The sequence below is a fragment of the Geotrypetes seraphini genome, chromosome 2, assembly GCF_902459505.1.
Source record: "Geotrypetes seraphini chromosome 2, aGeoSer1.1, whole genome shotgun sequence".
NCBI lineage: Eukaryota > Metazoa > Chordata > Amphibia > Gymnophiona > Dermophiidae > Geotrypetes > Geotrypetes seraphini.
Window position 1 is genome coordinate 128,098,635 of NC_047085.1, and position 16,662 is coordinate 128,115,296.

The 16,662-nt window shown below is 42.6% G+C and overlaps 1 protein-coding gene across 2 annotated transcripts in view; it reads right to left on the reverse strand.

The window, feature by feature from the left end:
* ASXL3 (ASXL transcriptional regulator 3) overlaps positions 1-16,662 on the reverse strand; it is a 326,363-nt gene that overhangs the window by 229,164 nt on the left and 80,537 nt on the right. The window lies entirely within an intron of this gene.

Genomic DNA, 16,662 nt, shown 5'->3' on the forward strand with positions numbered 1-16,662 from the left:
AAGTCAATTGCTTTGCTAGTCAAATGACTATTGTAAAAACACACCACATTGCACTGAATATATCTAAAGCACATTAACAAAATCCAGATTGCATTTGAGAGAATTTGCTAGAGATGATTTATATTCAAAACACCAATTTAAAGAAGGCACTTGTTTTGATGGCAAAATCATTAACATATGCATTTTTAAAGTTTTATGGATGGGAGGAGAAAGTGGCTTTGGATGGAGGAATATTGAGGACTTGGGGGAGTATAGTTCCAGACTATATTTTCTGTCTATTTCACCTAACCTGGGAAGTAGAAGTGTGTTGTTATAATGGGTCATTCTCAAAACCAAGAAATGGGGACAATGGCTCCAAGAATAGTAAGTGGAAGTGCTCAAGAGGAAATTTCTCTGAGTCTGGACCTACAGTCACTGCCTCCACTACCAGGTGTCTGCCAGGAACTGGAGTTCTCAGAGTCCTGGCAGTGACATTGTGTGGTTTTCAGCAGATCTAGGAAGTTGCTAACAGGACTGGAAAGTCTAAATTGGACTCATTATCTGTTAAGGAGCAGGATTGTTAGTTTCTGAAGTGGTTAGCAATGGTGTAGAGCAGGGGTGCCCACACTTTTTGGCTTGCAAGCTACTTTTAAAATGACCAAATCAAAATGATCTACCAACAATAAAATTATATTAAACACGTGGAGGGGCATAATCAAAAAAAACGTCTAAGTTCCTTTTTGGCCTAAGGCCTTAAATGTTGAAAGCAGAAGCAGGGAAAGTGTCCATAACCAAAACAAATGTCCTTGCTTTGATTATTGCCTGCCTCTACCTTCAGCTGTTTAAACACCCAGCCAACCACTACGTCTACAAGTACACCCCCACAACGTCTACACTTATACCCCATAATGAACCAAAAAAACGCATAAGCCCAAAACGTCCAACACAAGGGCTTTTAGGCGAAGGAGTCCTTTGCCTAAAAGCTGGATTCTGTAACCGGTGTCTGTCAAAAACAACACCGGTTACAGAATCCCCCCTCAACCCCCCCCCCCCACACACACACACAACATTGGGGCAGGAGGGAACCCAAGCCCCCCTGCCCCGGGCACCCGCGGCACCCCCCAATGACATCGGGGCAAGAGGAAGTACAAGCCCTCTTGCCCCGGCGATCGTGCCCCCACCCCCGCCAAGTACGATCGGGCCAGGAGGGAGCCCAAACCCTCCTGGCCCCAGCGACCTTTCCCCACGGAGTACGATCGGGCCAGGAGGGAGCCTAAACCCTCCTGGCTCCGGCGACCCCCCCCCCCCCGACTGGATCTGGCCAGGAGGGAGCCCAAGCCCTCCTGGCCCCGGCGACTCCCTACCCCCCACCCCCCACTACTATACGGGCAGGAGGGATCCCAGGCCCTCCTGCCCTCAACACAACCCCCCTCCCCCCAATGACCGCCCCCTGAACCCCCAATCGGCCCTCCCGCTGACACACAACCCCCCCCCCCGGCCGACCCCACGATTCCCCCACCCACACACCCCCTTCCCCATACCTTTCAACGTTGGCCAGACAGACGGGTGTCAAGCCTGCCCATCCGACAGGCCATCCGGCTCAAGAATGGGGACGGATTGGCCCAGGCGGCTGAAACCCCGCCCACAGGTGGCGCCTGAGGCGCCTGGGCCAGTCAGAATATGCCCGGGAGTCTTAGGCTCCTCCTGTAGGCAGGGCCTTAAGCACATGGGCTGGGTTGGGCTAGGCGCCTCAGGCCCCATCTGTGGGCGGGGTTTCAGCTGCCTGGGCCAATCCGGCCCCATTCTGGAGCCGGCTGGCCTGCCGGATGGGCGGGCTTGGCACCCGTCTGTCTGGCTAACGTTGAAAGGTACGGGGAAGGGGGTGTGTGGGTGTGGGTCGGCCGGGGGGGTCGCGGGTTGGCGGGGATTCGATCGTGGGTTCGGGGGGGCGGTCGTTGGGGGAGGGGGGTTGTGTCGAGGGCAGGAGGGCCTGGGATCCCTCCTGCCCGTATTGTAGTGGGGGGTGGGGGGTAGGGGGTCGCTGGGGCCAGGAGGGCCTGGGCTCCCTCCTGGCCCGATCGTACTCGGTGGGGAGGTCGCCGGGGCCAGGAGGGTTTGGGCTCCCTCCTGGCCCGATGTGTGTGTGTGTGTGGGGGGGTGATGTATCGTGGCAGGAGAGATGCCTCATCTCCCCTACCGCGATGCCATCACTCCTCTACCTGAACTGCCGCAACCTGCGACAGGAGAGATAAGGCATCTCTCCTGTCACGGGTCACGGAAGTTCGGGTAGATGAGTGATGGCATCGCGGTAGGGGAGATGAGGCATCTCTCCTGCCGCGATGGTTGTGGTGGGTGGGTGGATAGGTTGCCAGGCCGCTGAACTGATCGCGCCAGTGGCCATCAACTCAGCGGCCCTTTTTTCGGCACTTAGACCTGGTTTGACTTCATCTAAGTCAAAAAGGTATAAGTGCCGACTAGGCAACCTGCCTACGGTTTTGGTTATACCTGCTGAATGCCTAGGTGTAGGTCAGCCCACCTCCCGCCCACCACCCGCCCTTTCCCCTCCTCTAAACACTCCTCTTTTCTCTCTGTGCGTTTAGAGGCAGGGGAAAGGCCTAAGTTGGTTTTAGATACGTCTAAAAACCAGCTTTGGTTATAGGTACTTGGACGATCAGGCTTTTTGATCCATCAGGGCATCTCCCTCCATCCCTTCCACTAACCTTCGGGGTGATTTTTAATTTTTTTTTTAATCTCCCAACTGCCTGAGCCGGCTTTAAACAAGTTGTGAGCAGCTGCATGAAAGTTCTCCTCTGACGCAAACAGAAACAGGAAATTTTGGGCAGAAAGTGGATGGAAGGAATTGAATGAGGAGAAGATGAGGAAAGCAGAAACCAGATAACAAAGGTAGAAAAAAAAATTATATTTCTTTTTTTTTTTTTTTGCTTTAGGATAAAGTAGTATATTAGTTTTGTTGATAACCATTTATAAACAAAACCCTGCCAACTGAACATCTCTTTCTCTAGTTCGGCAGCCAGAGCTTTGATTTATAAAATGGCAATTGCACAGAATATTGTTTCTTTTTATACTTTAATAAAATAAGTCCAGTATAAAACTATTTGAGGGTTGTGTGAATGGGATCAGATAGTTTGCGGTGATGGGGTGGGGATGGGGACTGAGCTCATGGGGATGGGACGGGGAAGGGGACAGAGCTCATGGGGACAGGATGGGGACCGAGTATGTGGGGACAGGGACGAGCTCATGGGGACGGGGACAAATTTTTTTCCCTGTGTCATTCTCTAGTTTGGATTGCAGAGAGGGAGCAAGGAATTGAGAGGAAGACATACAAGCCACAGGGTGGGGGGTATGGGCAGAAAAGGACAGAGAGGTGATGCACAGAGAAGAAACACTAGGCATAGAGGGAGGATAGGGACAGACATAGAGGAGAATGCTGGATAGAGAGGGGATGGGGACATAGAAAGCCAATACTTATCACAGGATACAAAGGGTCAAGGTAGACATGGAGAGATATGTCAAATGGAAAGGATGCCATGCAAAGATGGAAGAAAAAAAATAGAGAAAAACCAGAGACTCTGCAACCAAAGCGAATAGAAAAATAAGATACTCAGACAACACAGGCAGAAGAAAGTATTTTATTCTGAGTTTATTCACTGGAATGTTTCTGTGTAGAATCTTGCAGTAATCCCACTTCCAGTTTTCTCACTTGGTGTTCTATGACCTGGTGTAAGATTTATGGTGCATTTTTTTCAGACATACAGTTATTGTTCTTTGAGTCTTGGGAGTTAGCTCCAATTGTTGTTGTTTTTTTGGTGGTGTTATTTTGTTTTGCAGTGGCAAGATTATATATTGGCTTTACTGTGGTAATATCAAAACTTTTTAATATATGAGACATTTGCTGTAACTAATTATGTGCAAGAAGAGCCAGTTGATCTTTTAATTTCCAGTCTCATGAAACAACAAAATCAACAACCTCTTTGAAAGAGAAAGGGAGAGAAGGGCAGAGTGGCTGAGGGCAGGGGGGTATGTTTGAGAGCAAGAGAGAGATGCAAGTGTGAGAGAACTTGCCCATAGTGATCAATCGGATTTCATGTTTCATTTTCCCAGAGAAAAGATGAAACTATAATGGTCAATAATAGTAACTTTTGTGGAGATCTTTCTTTTCTCCTGTTCTTATAAAAAGGCCCCGTCTAAGTGTCATTGTTCATTTTCACTCAGTTTATAAGAATGACATACCACCTCTCAAGGGGCCAGTTTATATGAGACTGAAATATAACAGATTAAGCCAAGTTGCAGTGACCTATATTTGTTATGTATGTTGTCTAGTTAGTTACTGTTTAACGATAAAATGTCCGTTTCAAATTTTTTTCCTGAAGGGCTTACAACTGAAATTTGTACCTGAGAGAGTTAAGTGACTTGTCCAAGATCTCAAGGAGTAGCAGTTGTATTTTAATCCTGGTTTTCTCTGGTTCTCAGTCCACTGCTCTAAACATTATGCACAACTAATTCAGATAATATACAATCCAAACATGTTTGATAACTCAACAATTAATTAAAGGGGAAACATCTGAAGCTTGGTGTCTATTTGGCAACTGTTACAGTACTGTTAAACATTGCTGTCCACATGGCCAATTGGAAGATGCTGGAAGTGCTCTATAAGGAGTATCATTAGTGAGGAGGAGATTCTCTGACATTTGATTCATATAACCTGCTTTAGTCCACATTTATGTGTATCCACAAATAAGACAGATGCTTTCCTGCTCAGGTAAATGCGGGGAAGAAAATTAAGACTGTGGAGATGGTGAGGAGATAGGGATGGAGAATGTGGGGACAGTGAGGGGATGGGGTTACAAAGTGCGCTTCATTGTGAGGATGGGGTGGGAACGGGAAAAAATCTTTGGTTGTGGGGAGGGAATGGGGATATCCCCGTATCACTCTCTATATAACTCTTATCCAGATTCTACATATTAAGGCTGCAAATAATGAATGATGTTCAGCCTTTGCTTGATCCCTGGTCAATTGATTCAAGAGAAGAAAACAAGAAGCCACTACAATGTTAATTTTATTATCCTTACATTTTGGAACATACAGTATATATCAAGTTTTAATAAACATAAAACAATCTGTTCACACAGGGAACAGCTTCAGTGGGTTAGACCTCCAAGCGGCTGTTTGTTTTATAAGGATTTTTCCACCGGTTGTTACATAAACTGTCATATCAGGCAACAATGGCGCAGCTAGTACTGGTTCTCCAGTAAATAAGTTTTCTCGACTCACATGGACTGCATCTATTTATTCCTGCTGCTGTGGGAATAAATTCCATGGCCAGTGAGGGTAAACAAGAATTCATCAGCCCAGCATTTTGATGACATCTTCAGCATGGAAATGTCCATGATTCGTTCTTGTGCTTAGGCATATTTAAAACCCAGAAAAGAAAGAGTGAAAAGAGCCATGAAAGAGATCCGCCTCAAGATCGAGTAACTACCACCTTTTCTATCACACAGGATGGGCGGAGGCTGCAAAGGAGTAACTTCCTGGGGAATGTAGTGGAGAATTCATTATAAGAATTAAAAAAGCAATGGATAAATGCAGAGAAGAAACTGAGGCAAAAAACAAGTCATGGCTTTTCAAAGCAGTCTGAGCCAGAGACTTAATATTGCATTGCAAGAGTACCTTAGTTTTGTATAACTGAGGACAGAAACAGCCAAAATTTAAACTAGAGGGCAAACAGATAAAAGACAGAATCAGTTTTACTGAGCACATTCTAGTGCTATGAGAATCACAGTGCTTGGTTTTCATTTCAACCTTTGTAGAATCCTGGCTATTAGGGGTACTGGAAGATACTGACAAAGAAGTGTCCCTAACTGCCAAGATCTTCTATATAACCAATGCATCTTTTAAAAATTCCTTTACCAGATAAGTTTTACAAGGATAAACAAAAAGTAATGGCACAATACATTTAGGGCTCCTTTTACTAAGGTACACGCAGATTATTACCGCGCGCTATGTGGCTAGAACTAACGCTAGCATAATGCTGGCGTTAAGGTCTAGTGCGCGCTATTCCACGCGTTAATGCCCTAACGCAGCTTAGTAAAAGGAACCCTTAATGGCTTTAATAGAAGTAACTGAGAGCAATTGGTCACTTTTCCACATAGTCCCCATGCAAGACAACACAATTGTTGAATTGTTCAACTAGAACTGCATTCCTTCAGAGAAGAAGTTTTTTGGCTGCTCCCATAGTCAGGTGAGTACCGCTTCCTTTACTTCATCATCAGAGGTGAATCTGCGACCTCACAGATTTTCTTACAAGTGGACCAAAGATGTGATCATCGCTGCAAAGATGTGATCCAGGCTGCAAGGAGAATGTGGTACATGTTCAAACCCAAGATATCGCACTGTCTCTTCTGCTGCTGCTGCTATACGAGGATGTACATTGTCATGGTGCAACAACTGTTTTGGACAACACTCCTCTTCTTTTGCCGTGAATCGCAGTTTTAAGTTCATTTCGTAGCAATGCACAGTAATTATCACTGTTCACCCGTACACTAGGAACTGCACCAGAATAGGCCCCTTCATGTCCCAAAAGAAGGTTAAAATGATTTGGGGGGGAGAAGAGCTGATGTTTGAATTTCTTCTTCACTGGAGAAGATAATAATTATAAACTTTATTCTTATATACCGCCCTGCCATAAGTTCTGAGAAGTTTCCATAAAGAAGACTGTACATTCAGAGGGGCATAATCGAAAGGGATGTCTAAGTCCGTTTGCGTCCAACTCGCAAGTCATCCAAAGTAAAAAAACAACCTAAGACACATTTTTGAAAAATAAGTCCAAGTCAAAAACACCTAGAATAAGCCCTGTTGGATGTGGGAGGGGTCTACAAAGTGATGGACTGCACACCCAGACATGCCACCTAAATAGTGGGGTACCTTACAGAACACTGCTGTGAACTTCACAAAAAGGGTGCCATGTCTTCTCCTCCCTACAGCTCACTTATAGGTCACGGTGAGCCCCTAAAACCACCTCCAGAATCCCCTAGACCCACTTATCTACCACCCCAATAGCACTTATGGCTGCAGGAGCCACTTATATGCCTGTACAAAAGGGTTTTAGGGGTGTATAGGGGAGTGTACATGTTTACATATTAATGCAGTGATTACAGGGGCTTATGGGCATGGGTCCCCCTCTCTATGGGTCCCTAACCCACCCCCAAGACGACTTAAGCTGCCTCTGTGCTGGATGACTAGGCTTTCCTATGCCAGGTGGTCAGATGATGATGGTCTGGAGGCTGAATTTTAAATCTCGGAGAGAACGGGAACCCGAAGGCCTTGAGCATGCGCAGATGCTCAAGGCCCAGCGCAAAGAAAAAGGCAGATCTTTGGGCACCGGCACCGGCATGTTCTGTGCATTGGTGCCAGTGCCAAATGGGGGGTAAGGAATGTGATCGGGTGGGTACCTGGTGGATGCCGGATCGCAGCGGAGGCGGGGTGCTGGATCGCGGGGGAGGGGGGTGTCATGAGCGGGGGGATGGCGGATCATGCGGGGGAGGGGCCTTCATGAGCATGGGGAGCAATGCCGGTTTTTTGGGGGGTACAGTAGCGCCGCTGGCCTCGGGGGATAGGAGTGGGTAGGAACGAATCAAGCGAGTTTCTCTTAGTTCCGATGGGGAAACTCAGTTTGATATACGAGTATTTTGGTTTACGAGCATGCTTCTGGAATAAATAGGATTTCACAGCTTTTCAAATAATTTAGTCTTTAACACCTTTCTAAAAGCTTCAGTGTGGGGAATAAGGGAACTCAATCAAGAATTCATTTTCCCTGCCTGGAAAGCAAACGTCTTTTCGAGAAATTTCTTGTATCGAACAAATTTTACAGATGGGTACATGAACATGTTATTGTTTCGAGTGTTCCTAATGGAATTATATAGTTAAAACTGCGAGGAAAGATATTCCGGGGCTAAGCCAAACAATGCCTTAAAACAAATACAACCAAATTTAAACAAGATTCTTGCCTCAAAAGGCAGCCAGTGCAGCCGTTGATAAAAGGGACTTACATGGTCAAACTTTTTCAGCCCAAAAATCAAACGGACCGCTGTATTTTGTATTAAACGTAATCTATAGCAAATCTTTTTATGAAACTCTAAATATATTATATTGCAGTAATCAAGAATTGATAGAATGGAAGCCTGAACTAATAATCTAAATGATGTTAAAAAGTATTTTTTGATTGTTCGGAGTTTCCAAAGGATTGCGAAGCATTTTTTAATCAATAAATCAACATGGTCTTCTAAAGTTAGATGTTAGTCTAATGTTACACCTAAAAATTTAATGGATGTGGCAAGAGGAAAGTTTTTACCATTAATTTGAAGAATTTTGCCCTTGGGACTAGCCAAGAAGAACTTTGTTTTATCCAGATTGAACTTATGTTTAAAGTGTATCATCCAAAATTTGATTTGAAGCAAAAGAAAAGCAATCTGATTTTTCAAATCAACTGTGACTGCTGTCATTGCAATACATATAGTGATATCATCAGTGAAGACATGGAATTTAACTTTCAAACTGTGCAACAAATTTGCCAAGGAAATAAGGTAAATATTGAATAAAGTAGGTGATAGGGGAGAACCCTGAGGAACTCCACAAGGGTTGTTCCATGAATATGAATATTTACCAACACAGTATACCTGATAAGATCTATTCTGCAAAAATACCTTGAACCATTTCCAGAAATTCCTTGAGACCCCAATTGAATCCACTCCATGCTCCATCTTTTGCTCTTGGGTCGTAGTGATGCACCCATGTCTTGTCGCTGGTGACAATTCTTTCCAAAATATTTGGATCTTCTTCCAGAATATTCAGAACTGGGTCACAATCTCTACACGCTGCTGCTAGTACAGTTCAGTAAGCTATTTGGGAACCCATCATGCACAGACTTTCCTGTATCCTAAGTCATCATGCATTATGGCAAATGCAGATCCATAGCTGATATCCAAATTTGCAGCCAACTGAGCCATTGTTACCTATTAGTCTTCTCTAATCAAGGCACCCACCCTGTCAATGTGCTCTTGTGTGCGCAATGTTGATGGGTGACCAGAATTATCTGTCAGTTATACCTGTTCTTCCTGCTTTAAACCTTTTGTTGGTTCATGGTATTATGTCCATACTGGGTCAATATCCAATGGTGAATTTCCACTGCCCAAAGAACACTACTGCACATTTCTTTGATGGTGCAATCTTGCAATGGAGCATCCATATTTCTGATCTTGTGGCTGCCACACGAGTAAAGGCCATTCTAAAGGAACTACTTCCTCCCCCATTTCTCAGACCTATGGTGTTCCACAAGGTTCAATCCTCTCCCCTCTACTATTTAATGTCTTCTTAGCCCCTCTTTTGACCTTGCACAATCCATTGGATTCACTTCTTTTGCCTATGCTGATGATATTCAGCTTCGCCACCCTATCAATCCTTCAAATCCCAACAACATTCTAGAAATTAACCTCAAATTGGAAAAAATAAGCATATGGCTCAGAAATAACAGACTCTCATTAAATGTAGCAAAATCTCGAGGGATTTTATTTCCAGTCAAAAACAATGATTCCCTAGTTGGATAAATAACTATCCATTCTGTTCCTTTACAAAGTGAGTCCAAACTCAAACTCTTAGGAATCACCTTTGATAAATATCTCACTTATCATGATCAAATTAGCTCCATGACCAAAAACTGTTTTCATAAATTCCGCCTAATCCGTTCCATAACCTCAGTCTTAGAACCTCCCTCTATTCAAATCCTAATCCATTCCCTGATCATTTCACATATAGATTACTGTAACTCACTCTATCATGGAATAACCCAAAAATAAACCCGTCGAATACAATTAATTCAAAATACAGTGATCAAACTCATTCATAAAGCTAAAAAAATATGACCACATTACCCCTCTACTCCGAGAATCTCACTGGTTACCAGCCTCTCATAGAACAACTTATGAAATTCTTCTCTTAGCTTTTAAGATCAAGACTTCTCATCAGCCTGCCATCCTTGATAAATACCTCCTTCCACACACCCCTTCTAGGACCCTCAGGTCAACTAACCATAACTTACTAACAGTCCCTCCAATCAAAGATTTATACTATACTAGAAACACAATCTTCTCTGTTGTTGCGCCCTCCCTTTGGAATGCCATGCCATCGAATCTATGTTCTGAAAATTCTTTAAACAAGTTCAAAACACTCCTTAAGACATTCCTCTTTAAAGACACATCAAAATTTCAACTGAGTTCCCAAATAAAAATGGAACCACAAAAACGCTTCCAGGAAGCAACACCCCACCTTTCCCTTTCATTTTATCCTCCCCTCCTCTCCTCATTTTATTTATATAATGTAATTTTAAAACTTTCCCTTCCCCTTTCTCCCCTTTTGTTTCATACCCTTCATAATCAAGACTTTGTATCAACCTTACCCCCCATTTTTTTTATTTTGCTTTTTATATATATATATATATATCTTTTATTACTGTAAACCGACCAGACACTTGAGATGGCCGGTAATAATAATAATAACTTTATTCTTCTATATCGCCATAGTCAAGAGACTTCCAGGCGGTTCACATTTGAAGAAGGCTGGACAATCAGCGAATTACAGGAGGCAAGAAGTGAGGGTTACATAAGAAATAGATAGAGGATATCAAATTACATCGTGAAAGATAGAGAAAATAGCCTTGAGAGTGGAGAGGCTTCTGTTTAGGAGATGAATTTGTCAAACAGAGCGGTTTTAATTGATTTTCGGAATGTGCCTTAGACTAAATAAACTTGAAACTTGTGCATGGATGAACTATCCCACAAGCACTGTCTGAGTACATTTGTTGCATTTCGCTTGCTCTGTTCCAGCTATTGCATTAATTTAACAATTGCCTTTAATTTTTGATTCACCCTCGTATATTAATAAAATCTGACTATTCCACTTTTTGTTCAAACTATCAAAAACTACTTTTCTGCAGTCTAATATTTTCATTAGTAATAAAGACATGAAATTATGCTCTCAGAAACTGAATAAATTTAACAGTGTTACAGTATAATATAAAAGGCAGTAAATTTAATTAACACCCAAGTGTCAAATGCTATAATAACTTTCAACCTATTTAAGGGATAGAGAAAAACTAGTCATTAAGAATTTTTTTGATGCATGTTTCCTACAGAACAATTCATGCAAATCATCAAAAGTAACCTTGATAAGATGGAACTCCCTTTCAAGCAGCCAGATAGCATTAAGGTAAACGTTCAGCCCTCCTGTCCGTTCAATTTAAAGATGGGGGTAGTCAGAAGGATCAGGGGGCTCGGACTAGTGGAGGGCGGGAGTCCGGGGCTGGGCACAGTGGGTGTTATGTGACGGGTTTATGTGACGGGTTTAGGGGAGGAGGGAGGAATTGGGGGCATTCCCTGCTGGCTGAGCTATCATAGCAAGGGAATCTCTGATTAGCTGATCCAGCAGGACTCCCCCGAAGCCATCTGTTGGCTCAGCAGATCAAGGCTGAATATTTGATGCATTAATAATGTGATTAATGTGTTAATCGGTCAATGCTGTTAAATTTTTTTAAATGTGATTAACGTGGGCCTTGATGCTCAAAGCTCCTAATACCACAGGTAAAAAATACCATGATAGGAGCAATTTTTTTTTACTAGCAATGCTCGGCAGAATAGCATGCAAATTATAAGCACATTATTGTGCAGAGCATCACCGGTAAAAAGGGGGAGGAACTGTGCCTGGCATTTGCTAAGAAGAGCAATTGCTAGGCAAAGCTCCTTCCCCCACCCCCTTTCCTCCTGTCTTCCTGAAAGCTAAACTGATCACGGCGGGGGTAGCCCGATCAGCTGAGTCAACAGGTGGTTTTGGATGAGTCCTGCCAGATCAGCTCACCCAGCAGGGAGAGCCCCTGATTCTTCCCTCCTACCCTGAGCCTTCCAGATAAACCCCCCCCCACCTCCACCCAACACATACACACACACTGCATGGGCATGGAAGGAAGCACTATTCAGCTAGCACGCCAACATTACTGTCTGTCCCCGCGGGCTCACAATCCATCCAAAGTACCTGGAGCAATGGGAGGATGAAGTGACTTGCTCAGGGTCACAAGGAGCACCAGGGCATGGAAGAGCACTTGCATAACACAGGAACTCTTAGGACAAGATTATGTAATTGGCACCTATCACATGTCAACCACTTTTAGGGGCCCATTAAAGTGCTTAGTGGTGCTTAGCGGTGTCTAACTTAAAACTTAGGCGCCTGTAATGTAGACCAGGATTTTGAAGGCCTACATTATAGGTGCCTGTCTTTTGCAGAATCATGTCTAGCAGCGCCTAAATCACTCCATCCCTAAACAAGCCTACTTTACTGTTAGGCGCCTATCTTTTGTAGAATCATGTCTCAGAAGATAGGCACCTTTAGCCCAATTAATTTTTATTTTTTTCAATTATCAGCTTGTTAAAACTCATAACTGAAGCCAAGTTACTAATTAAGATAGGCACATAACTAGGCACCCTTTATAGAATTTGCCCCTTAAGCCTTCTAAAAAGGAGGCAGTAAGGGCCTGATTCTGCCATAACACCCTCCCCTGAAAAACCCCTCTACCCAACCGCGATAGGCAGGAGGGATGCCCACTCCCTCCTGCTAGAACACCCCCCACTCAATTGCGATAGGCAGGAGGGATGCCCACACCCTCCTACCAGAGACAGAGACTATGTCTGAATTCAAAAGGGCCTGGATAGGCACTTGGGATCTCTCGGACAGAGAAAGAGATAATGGTTGCTGCGGATGGGCAGACTAGATGGGTCACCCTCTCCCCAAAACACCCTATTTCCACCTGGCGACCACCCCTCCACCCGCTGACCCCCACTCACCTGGCGATCACCCTAAAGGATAGAACCCCCCAACTCCCCTCGTACCTTGTAAACAGAAGGACTAGCCGGAGGAAGGCATACATTCTCTATCTGGCAGGCCTGCCACTGAAAAATGGCAGGCCTTCCCCTTCCTGGTGCATTCTGAAAAGCACTGGGAAGGAGCCTAAGGCCTTGACTGGCTGCTATAGAAGGATAAACATTAACCAAAATCCAGTGAGGTGGGCTATATTGACTGTGGGGTGTCAGATTGACCACATGAAGTGAAAGCTACTTCAACAGGTCTGTCAATTCCTCATTCATCCCCTACAGACAGTATTCTTTGTGAATTTTTCATATGCTTTTTTTATATTATTTTTTAAAACTTTCATTTCTAACGTTATTCATAATAAGTTAAGTAATAAGTTAAGTATTAAAGGTGACTTAGCTTCTTTCAGTTAGTTGTGTAAATCATACTGTTTAGATATGCTTTCTCCAGTGTTTTACATAGAACACTCCCCTCTGGATTTTGGTTAATGTTTATCTTGATTTAGTCTTTGCTTCACATTTTATTTTTGTGAGAATGTGCTATAGAAGGAGGCATTAGGCATCTGAGCCAAACAGTGCCTTAGGCTCCTCCTCGGTGCATCCCAGAATGCACTGGCAAGGGGAAGGTCTGCCATTTCCAATGGCGGGCCTGCCAGTCAGAGGGTGTATGCCTCCCTCCAGCCAGACCTTATGTTTACAAGGTACGGTGTGGGGGAGATTTGGGGGGGTTGGGGGGTCACTGGGTGAGTAGGTGTTCTGGCAGGAGGGAGTGGGCATCCCTCCTGCCAATCGCAGTTGGGTGAGGGGGTATTTCGGAGGAGGAGGAATTGAACATTCCTCCTGACGGGGGATGCGCATAGTGTGGGGGTGGCAGGAGGGAGTGGGCATCCTTCCTGCTGCCAGACTTCCCGGGGGGGGGGGGGGCATGAGTTCCCAGCCACGGCCGTTCAGCTGATCGCGCCAGTGAGATTTCTTTGCCATGATCAGTATAGTGGCTACATCTATTTAGAATGTAGACCATCATTTTGATGGCCTACTTTTCAAGTGCCTATTGCAGCCCTAGGGAGACATATAGGGCCACCTAAGGTCACCCCAGGCCACTTCTGGGCGAAACCACATCCATGCCTAGCCTTGGATGAACTTAAGCATCCTCAACCACAACAGATGCCTATAGTGTAGACAGCCTGTCTCAATTTGTTTTTATTTTTTAAAGTGCATCCCGATTGGTTGGTTAGACGCCTACCACCACCTACAATCAGGACGCCATTTATAGAATATGCCCCTAAGTGCTCCCATGTTAATTTTTTTTTTTTTTTTTATGAATCTGCGGTAATGCTAACATTAGTATATGGCCAAAAATTCAGCATATAGAAAAATGAGTATTTTTACAGCCACACTAGAAATGAGCTTAGTACATTGGAAAGTCCCATGTTAGGGCATGATAAGCCCATTTATTAGTGTGGCTTAGTAAAAGGGCCCCTAAGTTTGTACATGTGTGATTAGTTCCTTCATTAATACTATCTCAGCAAATTAGTCTAAAGGAAAATGTTCAAATTCATGACAGCCTTTTTCTAAGCTTTTTTCTATTGCTCAATCAAATTCAATTTCACTGTTAGACTTGGCAAAATGGAAATATATTCTAGCCTGTGTTATAATTCATGTAAATGTTATTGCTTGTTTTCTTTTCTTGACAGACTGATAGATGCCACAAACAGAAAGAATCCATTAAAATTCAGTATGTGAACATTTCCATGCAGTAACAGAACTAAAAAGAGTTTGAAAGAAATTTGTTTAGAAAATGGAAATGTGGATACAATTTAAAATTCAGAGTCATCTTCTCCTTTTAAAATAAAGGGCCTAGAAATGGAGAAAAATAGCCTCCATACTTTGATTACAGTAAACTTCAGCACATGAGATCCAGATGTAGTTATGTTATTCACACATCTGTTAGAAATATGTATATTGGCTCACTTACAAGAGAAAAATAGTACTGCAAAATTAAAAGCAGATTCAACAAAGATTCGCAATACAATAGGACTTCAACAATCATATGTTTTCATTTCTTTATTCTGATATTATATTGTTAAATGGATGGTTCAAGAAAAATATGTTAAATTAAATGCCAGTAGTGGAAAACTCCTCTTAGCATTTCAAACAGTAGATGAAGCATATGGTAACCAGGTCTCACAGTGCAAAAAAATTTCAATTTCAAGAAAGTGTTAAATTTTAGCTATTCAGACTTTTATGACTCCCTTTCTCTATTGGTAAACTGTTTTCAAATCCAATAAATGTGACTAAAGATGTATGAACTTACAAATTTGCAAGGTAAAATGTTAAAAAGTGCACAATTCATTATTTCATTATGAAAAGATTCTCCATGTGGAAGCTGTTGATAAAGGTATGAAAAAGATTGAGCACCTAACTTGTATTCCTAAACAAAACAGCTTAGCAGTATGAAAAGTTAATTATTTATCAAACTGATTAGGCTTGCTATAATTTCAGCAAAGACATGCCAATATCTCTAACTGCTTGATACCTGAAGTACAATGGCAGGAAATGCGTTTTATAAAAAAGAAATAAGATATACATATTTTGATATAGCTAAGATGTAGACTCTCATTTTGTCTCTTATTTTCCTCTTTTAGCTTTTTTCCAGAAGAGATTCAATGTGATTTACAATTTTTTTTTTTTTTAATATTCTTTATTCATTTTCAAAATTACATTAAGTGTAAAATATATTCATTCACAGTAACAATAAATATATCACTTATAAACAATCATTGGTACATTATATAAATTTTATCCCTTCCCCTTTCCCATCCCTCCCATCCATATCTTCCATTATTATATAATATATGTAATAAGAAAAATACCCCCCTCCCTATATCCTGAACTGATAATTAAAAGGGAAATAATTTTACTTAATCCTTACAATATTTTGTTAATGGTTTCCACACATCCTGAAATTTCTTAAAGTATCCCCTTTGTAAAGCAATAAATCTTTCCATTTTATAGATATGGCATAAAGAATTCCACCAAAAGTTATAATTTAATCTCTTCCAATCCTTCCAATTATATGTAATTTGCTGAATGGCAACCCCAGTCATTATTAGTAATAATTTATTGTTGTTAGCAGAAATCTGACTTTTTGTTCTCATTTCCATACCAAATATCACAGTATCATAAGATAATGCCACTGGGTTACAATTTAGAAGAGCCTAGCCAGGATTTGTTTTATTATTTATTTAATTTTCTGTAACGTTCTCCCAGGAAAGCTCAGAACAGTTTACATGAATTTATTTAGGTACTCATGCGTTTTTACCTGTCTGTCCCAGCTGACTCGCAACCTATCTAAAGTACCTGGAGCAATGGGAGGATTACGTGACTTGCCCAGGGTCACAGGAAGCAGCAGGGTGCTGAGGCTATAGCTTTAACCACAGCGCCACACTGTCATGAAATACATATCTTGGTTTGCGTAGGTATATGATTATGGTATATGGTTTGACGAGAAGATTGGTCATGTCTGGTGTTATAATCTTGACATTACAGATTCTGGTATGAGTGTTACATTCCTGGTTTGTGGGTGATGGGTATGTAGAGAACTTGATTATTTTTTGAGATGGGAGGAGAGATGGTTTGTATCTTGTTTGGTTTCTGAGGGTCGTAACCTATTTGTGTGGGGTGGGGGGAGTAAGATATTTTCCAAAAAGATAGGTTTTTAGGCCTTTACAAAAGATTTGGTAGGAGGGGAAGTTCC